Source organism: Convolutriloba macropyga, chromosome 11, assembly GCF_964194025.1.
Source record: "Convolutriloba macropyga chromosome 11, txConMacr16.3, whole genome shotgun sequence".
NCBI classification, from domain to species: Eukaryota; Metazoa; Xenacoelomorpha; order Acoela; family Convolutidae; genus Convolutriloba; species Convolutriloba macropyga.
The window spans coordinates 49760538-49778316 of NC_134478.1; the positions used below are offsets into that span (position 1 = coordinate 49760538).

At 39.5% G+C, this 17779-nt stretch overlaps 1 protein-coding gene across 1 annotated transcript in view; it reads left to right on the top strand.

Moving 5' to 3' along the window:
* Positions 1-17779, top strand: part of LOC142349159 (low-density lipoprotein receptor-related protein 2-like) — a 341838-nt gene that overhangs the window by 256454 nt on the left and 67605 nt on the right. The gene's annotated exons all lie outside the window — the stretch shown is intronic.

Sequence of the window (17779 nt, forward strand, 5' to 3'; positions counted from 1 at the left end):
GAACGCAATGGTTAACAACGCTCCTAACTTCACATGTTTTAATGATCCTTTAACATGCAGCCTACACGGTCATGCTTAACTGGCTGATCTGCAAATGGTTTTTTTACTCATTAAGCACACAGCTTAGAAAAAACAAGCAAGACTGAAAGCCATCGACCAATATTTTCGTATGTAGCAGATTCAATAGACAGCAGTTACAGGCGTCGGTAGCCCAAGGGAATAGACCTGCGGCTGTGAAGCGAGGGGCATGGGTTCGAGCCCGAATGGGTGCCAGAAATGGCCCTTGTTTTTTGTCTCAAAAATGGTGAATCTTGTTTTTCGTCCACTACTGTGTTTCCTTCTTGCTCCCTTCTTTATTTCCCTTCTTATTGATTCTTCTATATCTAATATATTAAATGTAAGTCGCACTTGAACGCAATGGTTAACAACGCTCCTATCTTCACGTGTTTTAGCGATCCTTAAACATGCAGACTACACGACCATGCTTAAGTGCCTGATCTGTAAATGTTTCTTTGCTCAATAAGCGTACGGCTTAGCAAAAACAAGCGCGACAAAAAGCTATCGACCAATATTCGTATGTAGCCTCTACGGATAGACAACAGTAACAGGCGTCGGTAGTTCAAGGGATTAGATTTGTGTCTGTGAAACGAGGGGCATCGGTTCGAGACCGAGTCGGTGCGAAGAATGGACTCTGTTTTTGGTCTCATAAATGGTGAATCTTGTTTTTCTTCCACTACTGTGTTTCGTTCTTGCTCCCTTCTTTATTTCACTTCTTATTTCTTCTTCTATATCTTCTAATATATTAAATGTAAGTCGCACTTTAACGCAATGGTTAACAACGCTCCTATCTTCACATGTTTTAACGATCCTTCAACATGCAGCCTACACGGCCATGCTTAAGTGACTAATCTGCAAATGTTTTTTTGCTCATTAAGCACACAGCTTAGAAAAAACAAGCGAGTCTGAAAGCTATCGACCAATATTTTTTGTATGTAGCCAATTCAAGAGACAGCATTAACAGTTGTCGGTAGCGCAAGGGATTAGACCTGTGGCTGTGAAGCGAGGGGCATGGGTTCGAGCCTGAGTCGGTGCCAGAAATGTCCTCTGTTTTTGTGTCATAAATGCTAAATCTTCTTTTTCAACCACTACTGTGGTTCCTTCTTGCTCCCTCCTTTATTTCCCTTCTTATTGATTCCTCTATATCTAATATATTAAATGTAAGTCGCACTTGAACGCAATGGTTAACAACGCTCCTATCTTCACGTGTTTTAGCGATCTTTAAACATGCAGCCTACACGACCATGTTTAAGTGCCTGATATGTAAATGTTTTTTCACTCATTAAGCATACGGCTTAGCAAAAACAAGCGAGACAAAAAGCCATCGACCAATTTTCGTATGTAGCCACAACGGATAGACAACAGTAACAGGCGTCGGTAGTGCAAGGGATTAGACTTGTGGCTGCGAAGCGAGGGGCATGGGTTAGAGACCGAGTCGGTACGAAAAAAGGCTTTTTTTGTCTCAAAAATGGTGAATCTTGTTTTTCATCCACTACTGTGTTTCTTTCTAGCTCCCTTCTTTAATTCCCTTCTTATTGATTCTTCTATATCTAATATTTTAAATGTACGTCGCACTTGAACGCAATGGTTAACAACGCTCCTATCTTCACATGTTTTAACGATCCTTAAACATGCAGCCTATACAACCATGCTTTGGTGCCTGATCTGTAAGTGTTTTTTTGCTCTTTAAGCATACGGCTTAGCAAAAACAAGCGAGCCAAAAAGCCATCGACCAATTTTCGTATGTAGCCACTACGGATATACAACAATAACAGGCGTCGGTAGTGCAAGGGATTCGAACTGTGGCTGTGAAGCGAGGGGCATGGGTTCGAGATCGAGTCGGTGCAAAAATTGGCCTCTGTTTTTTGTCTCATAAATGGTGAATCTTGTTTTCGTTTTTGCTCCCTTCTTTATTTTCCTTCTTATTGATTCTTCTATATCTAATACATTAAATGTAAGTCGCATTTGAACACAATGGTTAACAACGCTCCTATCTTCACATGTTTTAGCGATCCTTTAACATGCAGCCTACACGGCCATGCTTAAGTGACTGATCTGCAAATGTTTTTTTTTTGCTCATTAAGCACACAGCTTAAGAAAAAACAAGCGAGACTGAAAGCTATCGACCAATATTTTTCGTATGTAGCCAATTCAAGAGACAGCAGTAACAGGTGTCGGTAACGCAAGGGATTAGACCTGTGGCTGTGAAGCGAGGGGCATGGGTTGGAGCCTGAGTCGGTGCCGGAAATGGCCTCTGTTTTTTGTGTCATAAATGGTGAATCTTGTTTTTCATCCACTGCTGTGTTTCCTTCTTGCCCCCTTCTTTATTTCCCTTCTTTTTGATTCTTCTATATCTTCTAATATATTAAATGTAAGTCGCATTTGAACGCAATGGTTAGCAACGCTTCTATCTTCACGTGTTTTAGCGATCCTTAAACATGCAGCCTACACGACCATGCTTAAGTGCCTGATCTGTAAATATTTTTTCGCTCATTAAGCATACGGCTTAGCAAAAACAAGCGAGACAAAAAGCCATCGACCAATATTCGTATGTAGCCACTACGGATAGACAATAGCAACAGGCGTCGGTAGCGCAATGGATTGGACATGTGACTGCGAAGAGAGGGGCCTGGGTTCGATCCCGAGTGGTGGAGGAAAAGGATGCATCGTTTACTGGGATACAAAATTCGGGAGTTGGTTGTCGTTTTCTTCCCCTCTTCATTTCTTTGTTTTTTTGTTACTTATATCTTCTTTTCGTTCTTTCTTTATTCCTTTTTCTTTTCTTTCTTTCTCCATTTATTTCTCTCCCTCTCATCTCTATCTAATATTTTAAATGTAAGTCGCACTTGAACGCAATGTTTAGCAGCGCTCCTATGTTGACATGTTTTTACGATCCTTAAGAATGCAGCCCACACAATCATGCCTAAGAGCCTGCTCTGCAAATGTTTTTTTTCGCTCATTAAGCATACGGCTTAGCAAAAACACGCGAAACCAAAAAGACATTGATAAAAATTTTGCTTCGGTAGCCAGTACCGATTGACAACAGCAGCAGGCGTCTGTAGCGCAAGGGATTATACCTGTGGCTGTCAAGCGAGAGACATGGGTTCAAGCCCAAGTAGGCGCGGAAAAGGATGTATAATGTACTCGGAATTAAATTTGGGATTTGGTTGTCCTTTTCTTCCCTTCTTCGTTTCTGTTTTTTAAATTTATATATTCCTTTCGTTGTTTATTTATTCCTTCATCTTTTATTCCTTTCTCCATTTTTTTCTCTCCCCTCATCTAATATATTGAATGTAAATTGCACTTGAGCGCAATGGTTAACATCACTTCTATCGTCAGATGTTTAACGACCCCTAAACATTCAGCATACACCACCACCACGCTTAAGCGTCTAATCTGTTATTGTGTTTTGCTCATTAAGCATACAGCTTAGCAAAAAGAAGCGAGACAAAAAAGTCATTGTCGAAAACTTTGCGTATGTAGCCAGTTCAACAGACAACCGCAACGGGCTTCAGTAGCGCAAGGGGATTAGACTATGGCTGTGAAGCGAGGGTCATGGATTCGAGCCCATGTAGGGGAGGAAAAGGATTTATAACTTACTGGGATAAAAAATGGTGACTTGATTGTCTTTTTCTTCCCTTCTTCATTTCTTTGCTTTTGTTTGTTACTTGTATCCTCTTTTTGTTCTTTCTTTATTCCTTCATCTTTTGTTTCTTTCTCCATTTCATTCTCTCCCTCTCATCTGTTATATTAAATGTAAGTCGCTCTTGAACGCAACAGTTATCACCGCTCCAGCTTCTGTTTTTTGGCTCAAAAATGGTGAATCTTGTTTTCGTTTTTGCTCCCTTCTTTATTTCCGTTCTTATTTATTCTTCTATATCTAATATATTAAATGTAAGTTGCACTTGAACGCTATGGTTAACAACGCTCCTATATTCACATGTTTTAACGATTCTTAAGCATGCAGCCTACATGATCATGCCTAAGTGCCTAATCTTCAAATGTTTTTTTGCTCATTAAGCATACGGCTTAGCAAAAACAAGCGAGACAAAAAGCCATCGACCAATATTTTTCGAATGTATCCAGTTCAATAGACAACAGAAACAGGAGTCGGTAGCGCAATGGATTAGGCCTGTGGCTGTGAAGAGAGGGCCATGGGTTCGATCCCGAGTCGTGTAGGAAAAGGATGCAGCGTTTACTGGGATAAAAAAATGGTGAGTTGGTTGTCTTTTTCTTCCCCTCTTCATCATTTCTTTGTTTTTTTTGTTACTTATGTCTTCTTTTCTTTCTCTCTTTTTTCCTTTGTCTTTTCTTTCTTTCTCCATTTCTTTCTCTCTCTCTCATCTAATATATTAAATCTAAGTCGCACTTGAACGCAATGTTTAGCAGCGCTCCTATGTTCACATGTTTTAACGATCCTTAAGAATGCAGCCCGCGCAATCATGCCTAAGAGCCTGCTCTGCAAATGTTTTTTTTTCAAGCCCAAGTAGGGGAGGAAAAGGATGTATGATGTGCTCGGAAATAAATTTAGGATTTGGTTGTAGAAGCTCGTTTTATGCAAATTCATTGCGCTCCTGTAACATAGCGCACCTTAATCACAGCAAAGCCAAAATTGTCGCTTAACCAAAAGTTGCTCTTAAATAAGGTAATGGACGCCAAAAATACTCGTCTGTAGCCTAAGAGGTAAGAGCTGTGGCTGTTAAACGAGGGGCAAGGGTTCGAACCCGAGTTGCCACAAAAAAATCCTCTATTCTTTTAATCCTGTTCGGATATGATTTTGTGATGCTTATGCGGGCTTGCTAGTATATTTTAAATGGATTTTTTAAATTAAAATTTAGTGTTTTTCTTGTTTATAACCGCGAAGCGATATAGAGGCTATTATTGATCTCATTGCCGTTTTTTATGATTTAAACAGTTTGAAATGTGTTAGAATATCGATCAAACTATAGTCTTAAACTTAGTGAGAATTAGAAAGAAAGTGACTTACCAGATTAGAAAGACAAGCAATATGACTTCGATCAAAGAAATTATATAAATGAATCGTCAAGAAATGGCGCTGAGAATCAATATTCGGTTCAAATTGGTGAATCTAGATAACTATTATTAGAGTTAGATTAAGTGATGTAAAATCTTCCCAGCATGTATTAAATGATGATGATATCTCCGGAAGTGTGAATGAATTCTTAGAAAAGTGCAAATGCATTCCATTTATGGTTCCCTTTGCGACTGATTTGCAGAAGCAAACCATATTGGGTAACCCTTGCGGCCCCCACTATGAATCACGGTGCTAGGATTAGTTTTGTATGTTGACTTTTTCACACTGATAATGGGTATATATACAGCTGATTTTTGAGTCCTTTTTCATCCCCAAATTCAAATCACCATCTTGATCTTATAATCAGATCTCTCCTGTAAATCTCTAAATTCTACTGTGTAAAATATCATTTTGCTATTCTCTCATTTTTGAGAAATTAATTCTTTTACTTAGTTAAAAACGCTTTTTATTCCGCTTGCGAAAGTCCATAACCGAACAGGTTATGGGCCCAGCAATTTTCTAAGTCATGAAATCAATTTCCAAAACAAAACTAATTTGTTGTTGACAGTCATAATCCTTTTCTGCTTAGTACCTTTTCTTTTCACAACTGTTTTGCCTGCTCAAACTTCAATGGATCAACAGACAGTGAAGCTGCTGACCTACACAGGAAAGGCACAGGACTTTCCAATCTGGAGCACAAGATTTGTGGCGATGATGCAGACGAAGGGACTCTACAAATCACTACTGGGGACAGAGGAGCAACCCAATGAGCCTGTGCCACTGGCCAATGGGGCAACCAATGATGAGAAGAAGAACCACAAGGTGCTGAAGGATGCATATGAGAAGGAAGTTGCAGACATCAAGGAGAAACGGAACAATGTGTGGTGCCATCTGGCACTGACTCTAGATGCAACAACCCTCATGCTGATGAGACATGACTGTGTGGGAGATGATGGAATTGGAGATGGAGCAAAGGCTTGGAAGCTTTTGCAAGAGAGATTTCAGAGTGTGGAGACACCGACAGTGGTGACTTTAGTGGCACAGCTTGCGCGACTGCAGCTCGAGGATTCTGAGGATTTGGACAGCTTTTTCATCAGAGGACAGGAGCTGCTCACAAGGCTACAAGAAGCAGGGGAAGCAGTCTCAGAGACCTTCTTCAACGCCTTGGTCCTCAATGGTCTGCCAATGAGGTATGAAAGTTTCGTTATACAGGAAAGCTTCAACCCGGCAACGAACTTCACAGAGTTGAGGAAAAGGCTGCAGAACTTGCGTGAGAGCACGGTGCAGAGACACAAGGGACAAAGTGGTTCAGTGGCACTGGCAGTGAAGCCTGACTTCAAGAAGGGACCCAAGAAAGGAAACTGCTTTGTGTGTGGGATCCCTGGACACTTTGCCAAGGACTGCAGGAAGAAGGAGACAGCACAATGCAGCAAGTGTGGTGAGAAGTGTCACCTAGACAGGGCATATAAGAGACAAAGAGATGGAGGCAAACATGAGTCAGTGGCAATGGGTCCAACATTGGCTACACCAGACGAGGAATGCTGGGCAGCTCTTACCCAGTGGAAGACAGCAGGCATGCTAGTGGACACTGGTTGTAAAGATCACATAGTGACGAACATTGATGCGTTCCTGGACTTTGTGCCCATTCAATCAGTGGTCAGAAATCCCAACGGAGAGGCTTCCAGAGTGGTGGGCAGAGGCTGTTTGAGGATGAGCATACCCTCAAACAAAGGGGAATTCCAATGCGAACTCAAAAATGTTCTGTGTGTGCCGGACTATTCTTCAAACCTCCTATCTGTCTCAAGATGCACGAAGTGGGGACATAGCTTCACTTTCGAGAGAAGAAACAGCTGCATGAAACTCCAGAAGGGAACTCGGGTAAAACTAACACAAGAAAATAATTTGTTTTACTTACCCTGCAGCGTTCTAGAATTCAAGATGAGTTCCAACAGCGTGAAACTTGACAGTGCAAGGAAGTGGCACAGACGATTGGGTCATTTGAATCAAGCGGATGTGGTCAGGAATGCACCAGAGACAGTGGGGGAACTCGATGATGTATGCAATGTTTGTGCATTGGCCAAGATCACAAAGACTCCAGTACCAAGAGTGGCAGAGACCCAAGCAGAAGAGAAGCTGGAGAGGGTGTTCACAGACGTGATGGGACCTTTCAGAGTAGAGTCATTGTCAGGGTTCCGGTTCTGCATAGTGTTTGCAGACCAGTACACGAAGTTTGTGTTTGTGGACTTGCTTAAGGCAAAGAGTGAAGCACTGGCCAGCCTGAAGAAATTTGTTCTCAGTGTGGGGACGCCCAAGAAGGTGAGGCAAGACAATGCGAAGGGGTTTCTCTCAGAGCAGTTCAAGACGTACTGCTTAGATGCAGGCATTCTACAGGAAAAGACCATACCAGAAACGCCACAACAGAATGGGTTAGCTGAGAGGTGCAACAGGACACTGCTGGAGATGGCAAGATGTTTGCTCATTGACTCAGTACTTCCCAAGATGATGTGGGGAGCAGCAATTCTTCACGCAGCAAGGATCAGAAACTTGGTTGTGAGACGAGGAGAAGAAAAATGCCCAGCAGAGCTGATGAGAGGTATAAAACCTAAGCTTTCAATTAGTAAATTATCTATTTTTGGTTGCACAGTCTTCATGAGGAAGAGGGACAGAGAAGTCAGCAAACTTGAACCCAAGGCACTGGAAGGAAAGTTTGTGGGTTACACTGAAGGAGAAAACGGATACCTGGTGTACATACCCAACACACGCAAGGTGATGGCAGTTCGAGATGTGATCATCAAGGAGTCTGAAGTGGGCTCAATCCCTGACAACAAAGAAACGGCTGACATACTAGATGATGGGTCGGAACTGGGAATCTGGCACCCAGATGATGGTCATCAAGATGATGACAACAGAGAACGACAGGACACATCTACTGCAATAAAGGAGGAGTGGCATGACGCAGGGAGCGTGAATAATCAAGAAGCAACACTGAGACAAGAGGCCTCGGATTTTGGAGAAACAGCACTAGATGAAGGATCTACTGCAACAAGAGGGAGTTACAGAGACTCAGAGTCACTGGAAGACAGTGACACAGAAGACTTCTCTCAGTTAGAGACAGTTGGCTTCAATGAAGATGCACTGGAACACGCGGACAGAGCAGAGCCCAGACGAGGGACACGAGCAAGGAATGTTACGCAATTTTTTGGAGAAGTCAGGACCCATCTTGCTGTGACTGAGGGCGACTATGTGGAACCTAAAACAGTCTACGAAGCCAAGCAAGGTGACGATTGGGACCAGTGGCACCGGGCAATGAAGGACGAGGTCAAGGCACTCCAAGACAACGAGACTTGGAACCTAGTGAGATCACCCACAGACAGGGACGTCATACCGGGCAAATGGGTCTACAAAGTGAAATTGGGACCCAGTGGTCAAGTGGACAAATACAAAGCGCACTATGTGGCGAAAGGCTTCGAACAAGTGGAAGGACTGGACTACTCTGAGACTTTTGCGCCTACCTGTAAGCCAGAGACATTCAGGATTCTACTTCAGCTATCAGCGAAGCAGGGCCATGTGATGCACCAATTTGATGTCAAGACTGCTTTCCTGCACTCACCAATCGAGGAAGAAGTGTATTTGGAACAGCCACAGGAGTTTGTAAAACGCGGATCAGATGGGGAGAAGTTAGTATGTCGATTAAATAAATCAATTTATGGTTTGAAACAGGCTGCTAACAACTGGTACAGAGCTGGCAAACTTCCTACTGAGACAGGGGTTCACCAGAAGCAGGAACGATCACTGCTTGTTCGCAAGATCAGAGGCAGAGGATCACACCTTCATCTTGGTCTGGGTTGACGACATCATAGTGGCATCAAGAAGTATGACAGTGGTCTCTGATGTCAAGAAGGCAATAGAAGCAACCTTTCACATGGAAGACAGAGGGAGACTACACTGGTTTCTGGGTCTAAGAATCAGACGAGAAGAGGGCAAAAGTCACAGTCGACCAAGAACGCTACATAGAAACAATGCTTTAGCGGTTTCAAATGGATCAATGCAAACCCTCAAGAACTCCAGCTGATTTGAATTTGAAACTTCAGACAGCACAGAACGGAGACGAAGAAGTGGACCAGAGGATCTACAGAAGCTTGGTTGGATCACTTCTGTATCTGGCCAAACGGACGAGGCCAGACATCATGTTCACAGTCAACATTCTGTCCAGACACATGAATGCACCTACCAATCAACACTGGATGTGCGGAAAACGACTTCTGCGATATCTAGGCTAGTTATGATTTAGTGGGCGAAAGTGATGCAGACTGGTCTGGAGACGTGAACGACAGAAAATCAACAACGGGCTATTACTTCAAGCTCAACGGACGTGGCGCAGCACTCAGCTGGGTTGTCAAGAAGCAGGCCACAGTTGCTCTTTCTTCATCAGAAGCAGAATATCAGGGCATGGCAGCAGAAATTCAAGAAGCACTCTACCTGAAACAACTTCTAGAGGATTTTGGCATCCAACAGAAACGTCCAATAGCAATTGGAGAGGACAACCAAAGTTGTATCAGACTTCGCCAAAACCCAGTCATGCACAAGAGGAGCAAGCACATCGAGACAAAGTTCCACTTCATTCGTGACAAGACTGAGGATGGGACTATTTCAATTCATTACGTCCCTACACACAAAATGGCAGCGGACATCTTCACAAAGTCCTTACCCGTTTCGAAAGTGGAAACATTGAGAGCAGTTTTGATGGGAGCAGACTCTACGCAATCAGTTCAAGTCTGAGTGGGGGTGTTAGAATATCGATCAAACTATAGTCTTAAACTTAGTGAAAATTAGAAAGAAAGTTTGATTTACCAGATTAGAGAGACAAGCAATATGACTTCGATCAAAGAAATTATATGATTGAATCGTCAAGAAATGGCGCTGAGAATCAATATTCGGTTCAAATTGGTGAATCTAGATAACTATTATTAGAGTTAGATTAAGTGATGTAAAATCTTCCCAGCATGTATTAAATGATATAATATCTCCGGAAGTGTGAATGAATTCTTAGAAAACTGCAAATGCATTCCATTTATGGTTCCCTTTGCGACTGATTTGCAGAAGCAAACCATATTGGGTAACCCTTGCGACCCCCACTATCAATCACGGTGCTAAGATTAGTTTTGTATCTTGACTTTTTCACACTGATAATGGGATACAGCTGATTTTTGAGTCCTTTTTCATCCCCAAATTCAAATCACCATCTTGATCTAATAATCAGATCTCTCCTGTAAATCTCTAAATTCTACTGTAAAATATCATTTTGTTATTTTCTCATTTTTGAAAAATAATTCTTTTACCTAGTTAAAAACGCTTTTTATTCCGCTTGCGCAAGTCCATAACCCAACAAAATGTATTGGGGCACTGTTTTTTTAAAAGATTTCTTCACACATTTTCATGATTTTTGCACTCAAATTGAAGTGATGATTTTGGTTGCGCCAAAACAGGAAGTGGAGCGAAGAAGCTAGTAGTTTTTCGTCGCAAAATTTTATCAGTCTTTTTTAAGTTAAGAAGTGAGAAGGTGCTTGACAAGGAAAGAAGGAGTTTTCTTTCTCGCTAGGGGATTTTATTCACTTGCGACAATTTTTTACTTGGGTCTTTACTGTTTTTGCAGAGTTTTTTATCGGCTTTTCTTTCTAAAGGGTTTTTCCAATCCATTCCTTATCTGTTCTAGATCTAGTTTATTGTTTATTCGTTATTATTGAGACCCTTTGACTTTTTTAGTTTCAGTAACTTCTGCTTTGCAGTTGAATTTGTGTACGTGAAGTTATTTGTTACTTTTTTTCGCATCAGATTTTAGATCAATTGTGTGATAAATTTTCGACAGGTATCACTCAGAAAAATGACTTCTCTTCTTAGTAAATGAACTCCAAATTTTCAAAGCATTTACTAATTGAAGATCGATAGAGTGCATCTAAACTGTGCATCTAAAGTGCTCTAATTTCACGGATTAGAGGTTTTTAACTTTCATCTCAAATATCTAATTTTAATTGAACAGTAGTATATAGAGGGACCGAGGTGCCCGGGGGGGGGGGGGGTGAAGACCCACATGTTTTAAGATATGCTATAGCGGTTTCAAGTCATTTCGGTCTTCATTGAGTTATGGTATCAATGTATAAAGATAGGTAATAGATTTTACATGTATTAAGATTAGAGATATAAAAGCAACGTATAAAGATAGTTAATAAATTTTACATGTATTAAGGTTTGATTTTCGTCAGTAATGTATAAAGATAGGTATTAGATTTTACACGCATTAAGATTGGAAATAAGACAAGTTGGTAGTGAGTTTGACCAAGGAGCGAGAGGTCAGTGGTTCGAATCTCGGTGGGGTCAAAGTTTTTTGCACCCATAAAGAAAAAAATTGGTCTAGACTAAAGACCATCAATTAAAGTGCCTCGCATGTCGTTCAAGAGCATTTCTTTCGACATCTGTCGGTTTATGTTTTTCTTTCACGATGAGTCATCTTTTTATGCTATTGTTTTAAGTTACTTGGTAACAAACAGTGCTCAATAAGACTAAGTGCAAGGCAGAAAATTCTACAGTGCTAATACACTTTCAAATATTCTGAATACCACCTGTGTTGAGAATAGCCTAATTCTAAATAATGCGTTTTCTATAAAACGTTTATCGATCAAACTCATGATTGTTGTAATTTATAGTTTATGAATCACATATTTATCATGAACGACGTCACAGCAAACTATAGCTAATTTTGATTTTCACAGACTGTACAGGTAAAAAAGATTATCTCAATCAACTGATAAAAAAAACGAAATAATCAACTTAACTAAGGGTTAAATGGAATAAAAATGAATCAAAATAGACCTCTGATGAACTAGTACATGGTCTCCTTATATGGATGTCTACATTGATGCACTGACATTATTACTTTATATCAGTACAGTAAGCCTTGCTTGATTTTTTCATCCAGGGTTGTCTCAGATCTAGCCAACACCTTGCGAAATGAGTCAGAAAACTTTTACATGCTCAGATTGAACTTTAAAAACCCGGTTCGGGTTTCCCATCAAGAATGATTACTTTAAACAGTGGACTCATCAACTTGAAAAAAAACTTTATTACGATCATATCACATGTTCACAAGCGTACAACTGATTTAAATGGATAAAATGAATGAAAAAGAATCAGAAAGTTTAGATCATTAAAGGTGTCGTATGAATTCCATCTGCATCCACAATTCGTTTTGGATAGAAAAACGAGAGTCCTTTTTTTGTTTGTTCATAGGTTAGAATTTGGTGATCTATAGTTCTGAATCCTCTGTTAGTTGAGGCTATATTCACTGCATCGTCCAGGACTCGTCTGTATTTCTGTAAAGGTCCATCACTGTTTTCTTCCAGAACACTCTTGTTGAGTCCTTTGCTGCTAAACTTAGTTTTGTTCGTTACTGAATTATAGCAACAGTACGTTTTGCTACATAAACATAGCATTTCAGTACATCGGAATTCTTCTTTGAATAATCCAGGCTCACGCTTGTCATGTTTTATATGTTTATCGCAACAAGTTCTTGGAAAAAAATTACTTGTACTATTAGCATGAAAAAAATCCGTACAGTCATTACTTCTCATCTCATTCCAAATACTCCTCATTTCTGGTTTAATGCATTCATAGAGATTTTCATGAGCCAGTGCCAGATACAAAGAATCAGTGTCCATTTCAAGCTCCTCGAATTTCTGAACATCACAGAACTTGTCAAAGAAGTTATAGTAGAGCTCCAGCATTCTCAGTTTTGCATACTGTAAGATAAAGAATCCAACAATTATTGGTTCACGATGCTCAACAGTGCTTTTCACAAGCTCAACCTCATATATATCTGTCGAAACGTTGTTCAATCTTCTAAAAAGACGGTTATTAATAGCTTTATGCGTCTTTTCATCGTTAAGATAAAGAGTTTCTGTGTGTCGAGTTCGATCCATAATCTGATAACCATACGAGCTGTTCCCAAGTAATTTCATAGTTTCAGCAACAACGCTAGAGTCCGGATTCTCGTCACCTTCTCGTCTTGCATCAACGACAGATTGTACGAAACCGTTGAAACATTTTTGTGGGGTATACTCAATGAATCTGTGGATTTTGATACAACGTAGACCCAGCTTCAAATAAAACTTTAATAATGGTGTTATAACTATTCCATTGTTTAATTTGTAACTCGAAATTAACATTCGTTGTGGTTTAAGCAATAACGCGTTTTTTTCAGCATATTCCAGCATGAATTTTCCTATATTCTCTCGTCCAACATCACAGTTTTTGAAAATTGGAGGAAAGTTTGCAAATCGTTCACGAAGTTCTTCAGGAACTTCTAAATCACACTGTACATATCCGAATAATTTATCTTCCTCTATCCTCGCCAACAGTTTTTCACTACTCAAGGGTAATTTGTAAGGGAAATTTTTTCTAACATGGTTCTTCAACATGGAATTCGCTTGAACAAGATCCCACCATTCACACTCTCTCATCTCTATAACTTTATATCCTTTCTTTTCTAGGTAAAGTTTTCGTAACTTATCGGATTCACCTTTCCAGATACCAAACTCAAATTCATCCTCACTAACATTTGGTTGAGTTTCCCTACAGGGACAGAAATGGTAGTAGCATCCAAGGGCTTCAAAAATTGTTTGGCAGTGACCACAAAAGCCATCCACAGTAAAAGAATCAATTTTTTTCTGTCTTCCAGTCGTATAGAAGCTCTCAATAGTACATTCGGGTCTGTTTGCTTGATAGAAAGACATTACCATGTTCTCAAAATTCCTGATTTTGTTTTGACGAGCTTTGAACTTTTCAAGATCGCTATCAAACTCCCATCTAGTGTAGAGTCCAGTTGGCATCGCTTGGCACATGGAGAAAGGGTACAATTGGCTAGCATCTATTCCGACTATTGCTCTACAGATATTGTTTGACCTCCGGATGAATGTTTTGTCTACAACAGCTTTCCTCGTAAACACTATTGATGGACCACCAGTCATTTCACTTCGTATTTTCTCATGCAAGTCTTTGTCAGCTTCGATGAAAGGGTAAAACTTTCTATCAGTCGATTTATGAAGACAGATATTTGCCAAATTGGGTAGTGTACACCCAAGCTTTAACATATCAATTTTCTGATCGTGATAAAATTTCATCATTTTCTTCATTGCTTGCAAAGTTGGTACAACATCTTTGTTGTTATACCAGCGAAGGAAATCGCGAAAAGTTTTCATTTTCTCCATCTTCCACAACTTTTCAAGGAGAGCATAATTCTCTTTTCCAGATAAAGGTTTCTCTTTCAAACCCAGTTCTCGGAGAACTACCGACTCCTCTTTTCCAGATTTAATCAACTTTTCAAACTGAGCGAAATCTTTTTCCAGTGGATTTAGATTTTTCAGTTTGCTGAAGAAGGAATCATAGGGTGGAAGATGATTGCAGTCAAGTTTCGTCGACGAATCGAACCATTCATATGGAAAATATCCTTTTGTCTCCTCAGATTGATATGCTTTTAGAAAAGAATCCAGTGATGTTGCTCCACCAAGAAAGTTCAAAATATCGAGAAACTGAATATCACCGAATTTGAAAGAAATAAATTGATTTGCCTTTTTGATTACCGTAGGTTGAATAGCTCTATCGTTAAGGAGATGGGGAATAATATACGCTTTGATTAAATTTAGGTCATATTTTCCACTGTTGAATCCAAAAACTGGTAGAGTGTCAACATAATTGTTGAAATGACGCTGGAGATCAAGGAGTTGCTTTTGCTGGAATCGTAAAAAATTTTTAGTTGCATTACTATCATCTGTTTCACTACTGATGTTTGGTTGAGTTTCGGAAATAATTTGCAGTCTGGAGGAAACATCACTCAACCTAGTTTTGATCTCTGCTTCCACCGCCAGGAACTTGGGTTTCAAGTCCGCTTTGTTTTTTGCTGCTAACATTTCCAGTTGAGCTACAAATGATATGATAAGACGATTAGGATCGTTTTCGCATAAGAAAACTGGTTCGTCCAACAAATTTGAAGAGATTGATACCGATACAGGTACATGAGTGCCAATCCATGATGTTGTCAGTGTGTTATTGGCTTCCACTGATTGAACACATATTGCTTCGAAGTCGAAGACAACAAAATTTCTGAAGATAGTATAATCCTCTGGATAAGTGATTGAGAAGTTGTCAAGCTTCTCAAATAAAGTTTCCCGCAACGAATAAGCACCCCGCGGATAGATATTCTTCACTCGTTCTTTACAAGTTTTCAAATGCCGGTTGAAATGACCTGAATGGTTGAAAAACACATCACAGCTGGGACAACGAAACTTCTTGAAGAATTTGTTGATATCATTAACATAACAGATGTGATTGTTATATCGAAGCAGTTTAATGTTTTCATCATATCGTTCAACGCTGCGTCGTACAAGTTCACCAATAATTTCACCATCTTCAATGTCAAAATCATAGATGAAAATGTTTTGTTTGATTTGTTCTTCAATTATTGGAATTTGATCAAATGAAACACCTGTGAAGTTTTCAGGGTCGCAACCACTTGCAGTAACAAAATTGTGAAAAATTTTTATTGCCTGTAGTTCAACATCTACTGATCCAAATAAATGAATAGCAATTGCACGGAACAAACACAAATTATCGTTATACGGTTCATCGTGTCCATTTGAAAGCAGACAATTTACTTCAGGGTTCCTTAACAATGGCTCTGGAAGAGGCGAATCAGTGCAACCCATAGGTATATTCGTAAGAAGCGCTGCAAAGACAGTAACATTTGTAATTACTGTGAATTGCCATTTTGAGTTTTGACGTTCCTGTGTACATGTTTCAATCAAGTCAAGTTTCTCAATTTCGTTCTGGATGTTTAATAAATCGTTTTTATTGCTTAGCAGAAAAGCTCGGTCCAGCAGTAAATTATTTTCGTGCGGATAATAATATCGGTAATCGTTTGTCTCTACATTTCGCAAAATAAACCCCAAAGCTATGTTAATTTTGGCAGCACAGTTGAGGTTTGCGAAAACTTCATTGAGTTTTTCGTTGATCTCTTTGGTGTCCAAATTCGATAAACTGAAGTTGAAAACTTCCTGTCTGCCATGCTCAGCATGCATATCATCAAGTAAATGCTGACAAGCTGCCAGTTCTTCTTTCAATGATTCGCTATCGTTATCAATTTTCTCCATAATCTCACGAACACGGTTTGTGCTTGAGGACCCAACTTTTGTGCTAGCTTGATGTGCTTTTTTTGCGATGCAGTTGAAGTGAGTAGAAACTTGGGAACTGTTTCTGACAGACAACACATTTGTTCAGTGTATTACGAACTTTTGCGCCGTGAGCCTTCGCAATATGGTATGATAATTCTGCAGCATTTTTTGTCGCAAAATTACAATTCTTTTTCTTACAGTAAAGAGTGCCCATCATACATGTCTTCCTGTGGCGAGCAATATTGGTCTTTACAACAGATTTTCCACATTTTTCGCAGTTGATGGACAGGTTTCGATCTTTTGCAGGCATTTTGTTATAACTGGGTAAGTTTAACTATGACATGAACAAATAGATGTTTTATTCTTGTCGGAAGGTATTGACAACTGAGTCCTAGAAAATGAATAAACAAATGTCTCTCAAGTTCTGCAGAAATTCAAAGTGTATTCACGACTACATGCGAGCAATTAAGTTGAAATATTTATTTATGTTACTAAAAATAGATTTCATTTCGAGTCGCCAACCAATCACAGCAAAGTTTGCAAAACTTCGTGAAATTGCGACAGCCATTATTCGTGTACACAACTTCAACAAATCTGATTTGTTTACTTAATGTCTAGACAAAATTTATTCGGTTTGATTACTTAATGTCTCGGTTTGTTTACTTAATGTCTAGACAGAATTTGTTTACAAGCAATAAAAATAACAATGTAAAGAATTTTCGTCTTCGAACGACCTTGAAATTTTCTTTACACCATGTTATCAACTCAAACCCAATAATTCATAGACGTATATCACTATTTACTCACTCAGTTTAGTCTCTGAATATGGTTGAAGCTATGTACGAAAACAGTCCTGAATACTTCAAAAAATTTCAAAAACGATTCAAATACACTATTTGTGACACAGAACCAAAACCTCAAGATTTTGGAATAGAAAATTATGCGTACGGTTATCATTCGTCTTCGACTATTATCGATGGTTGTTTGTTTGGTTCCAGTCATTGGCATATTATTTTTGAAGATACAGGTCCGGAAGATAATATTGTTTTTTCTCCGTATGCTCCTGCAACGATACCTTGCCTTGTGACTTGTTTTAAAATCCTTATTTTGCCTACGGAGAAAAATTTTGTCACTCATGGTGCTATTGTCTCTCGCTTACATGTTGCTGTGGAGTACTTGTCAAAGTTTAATCATGTTTCAACCAACAAAACTAAGAAACAACTTCCTCTGCCTAACCCTGTGAAAAGACCCTCAACCATTACTACTACCACTTCTAACAAATGTGCTTCTACTATCCCCGATGTGACTGTAAAACGCTTTTGTCAACTAATGCTTGGTGAACATTCATCTTCTCTCTATCAGATTATGGATATACTTTTAAGTGGGCAGGGAAGATTTGTACGTGAGACTTCAGACTATTTAATAAACTTTCAGTTCTGTAAAAATTCTACTGTCTAAAATAATGCTG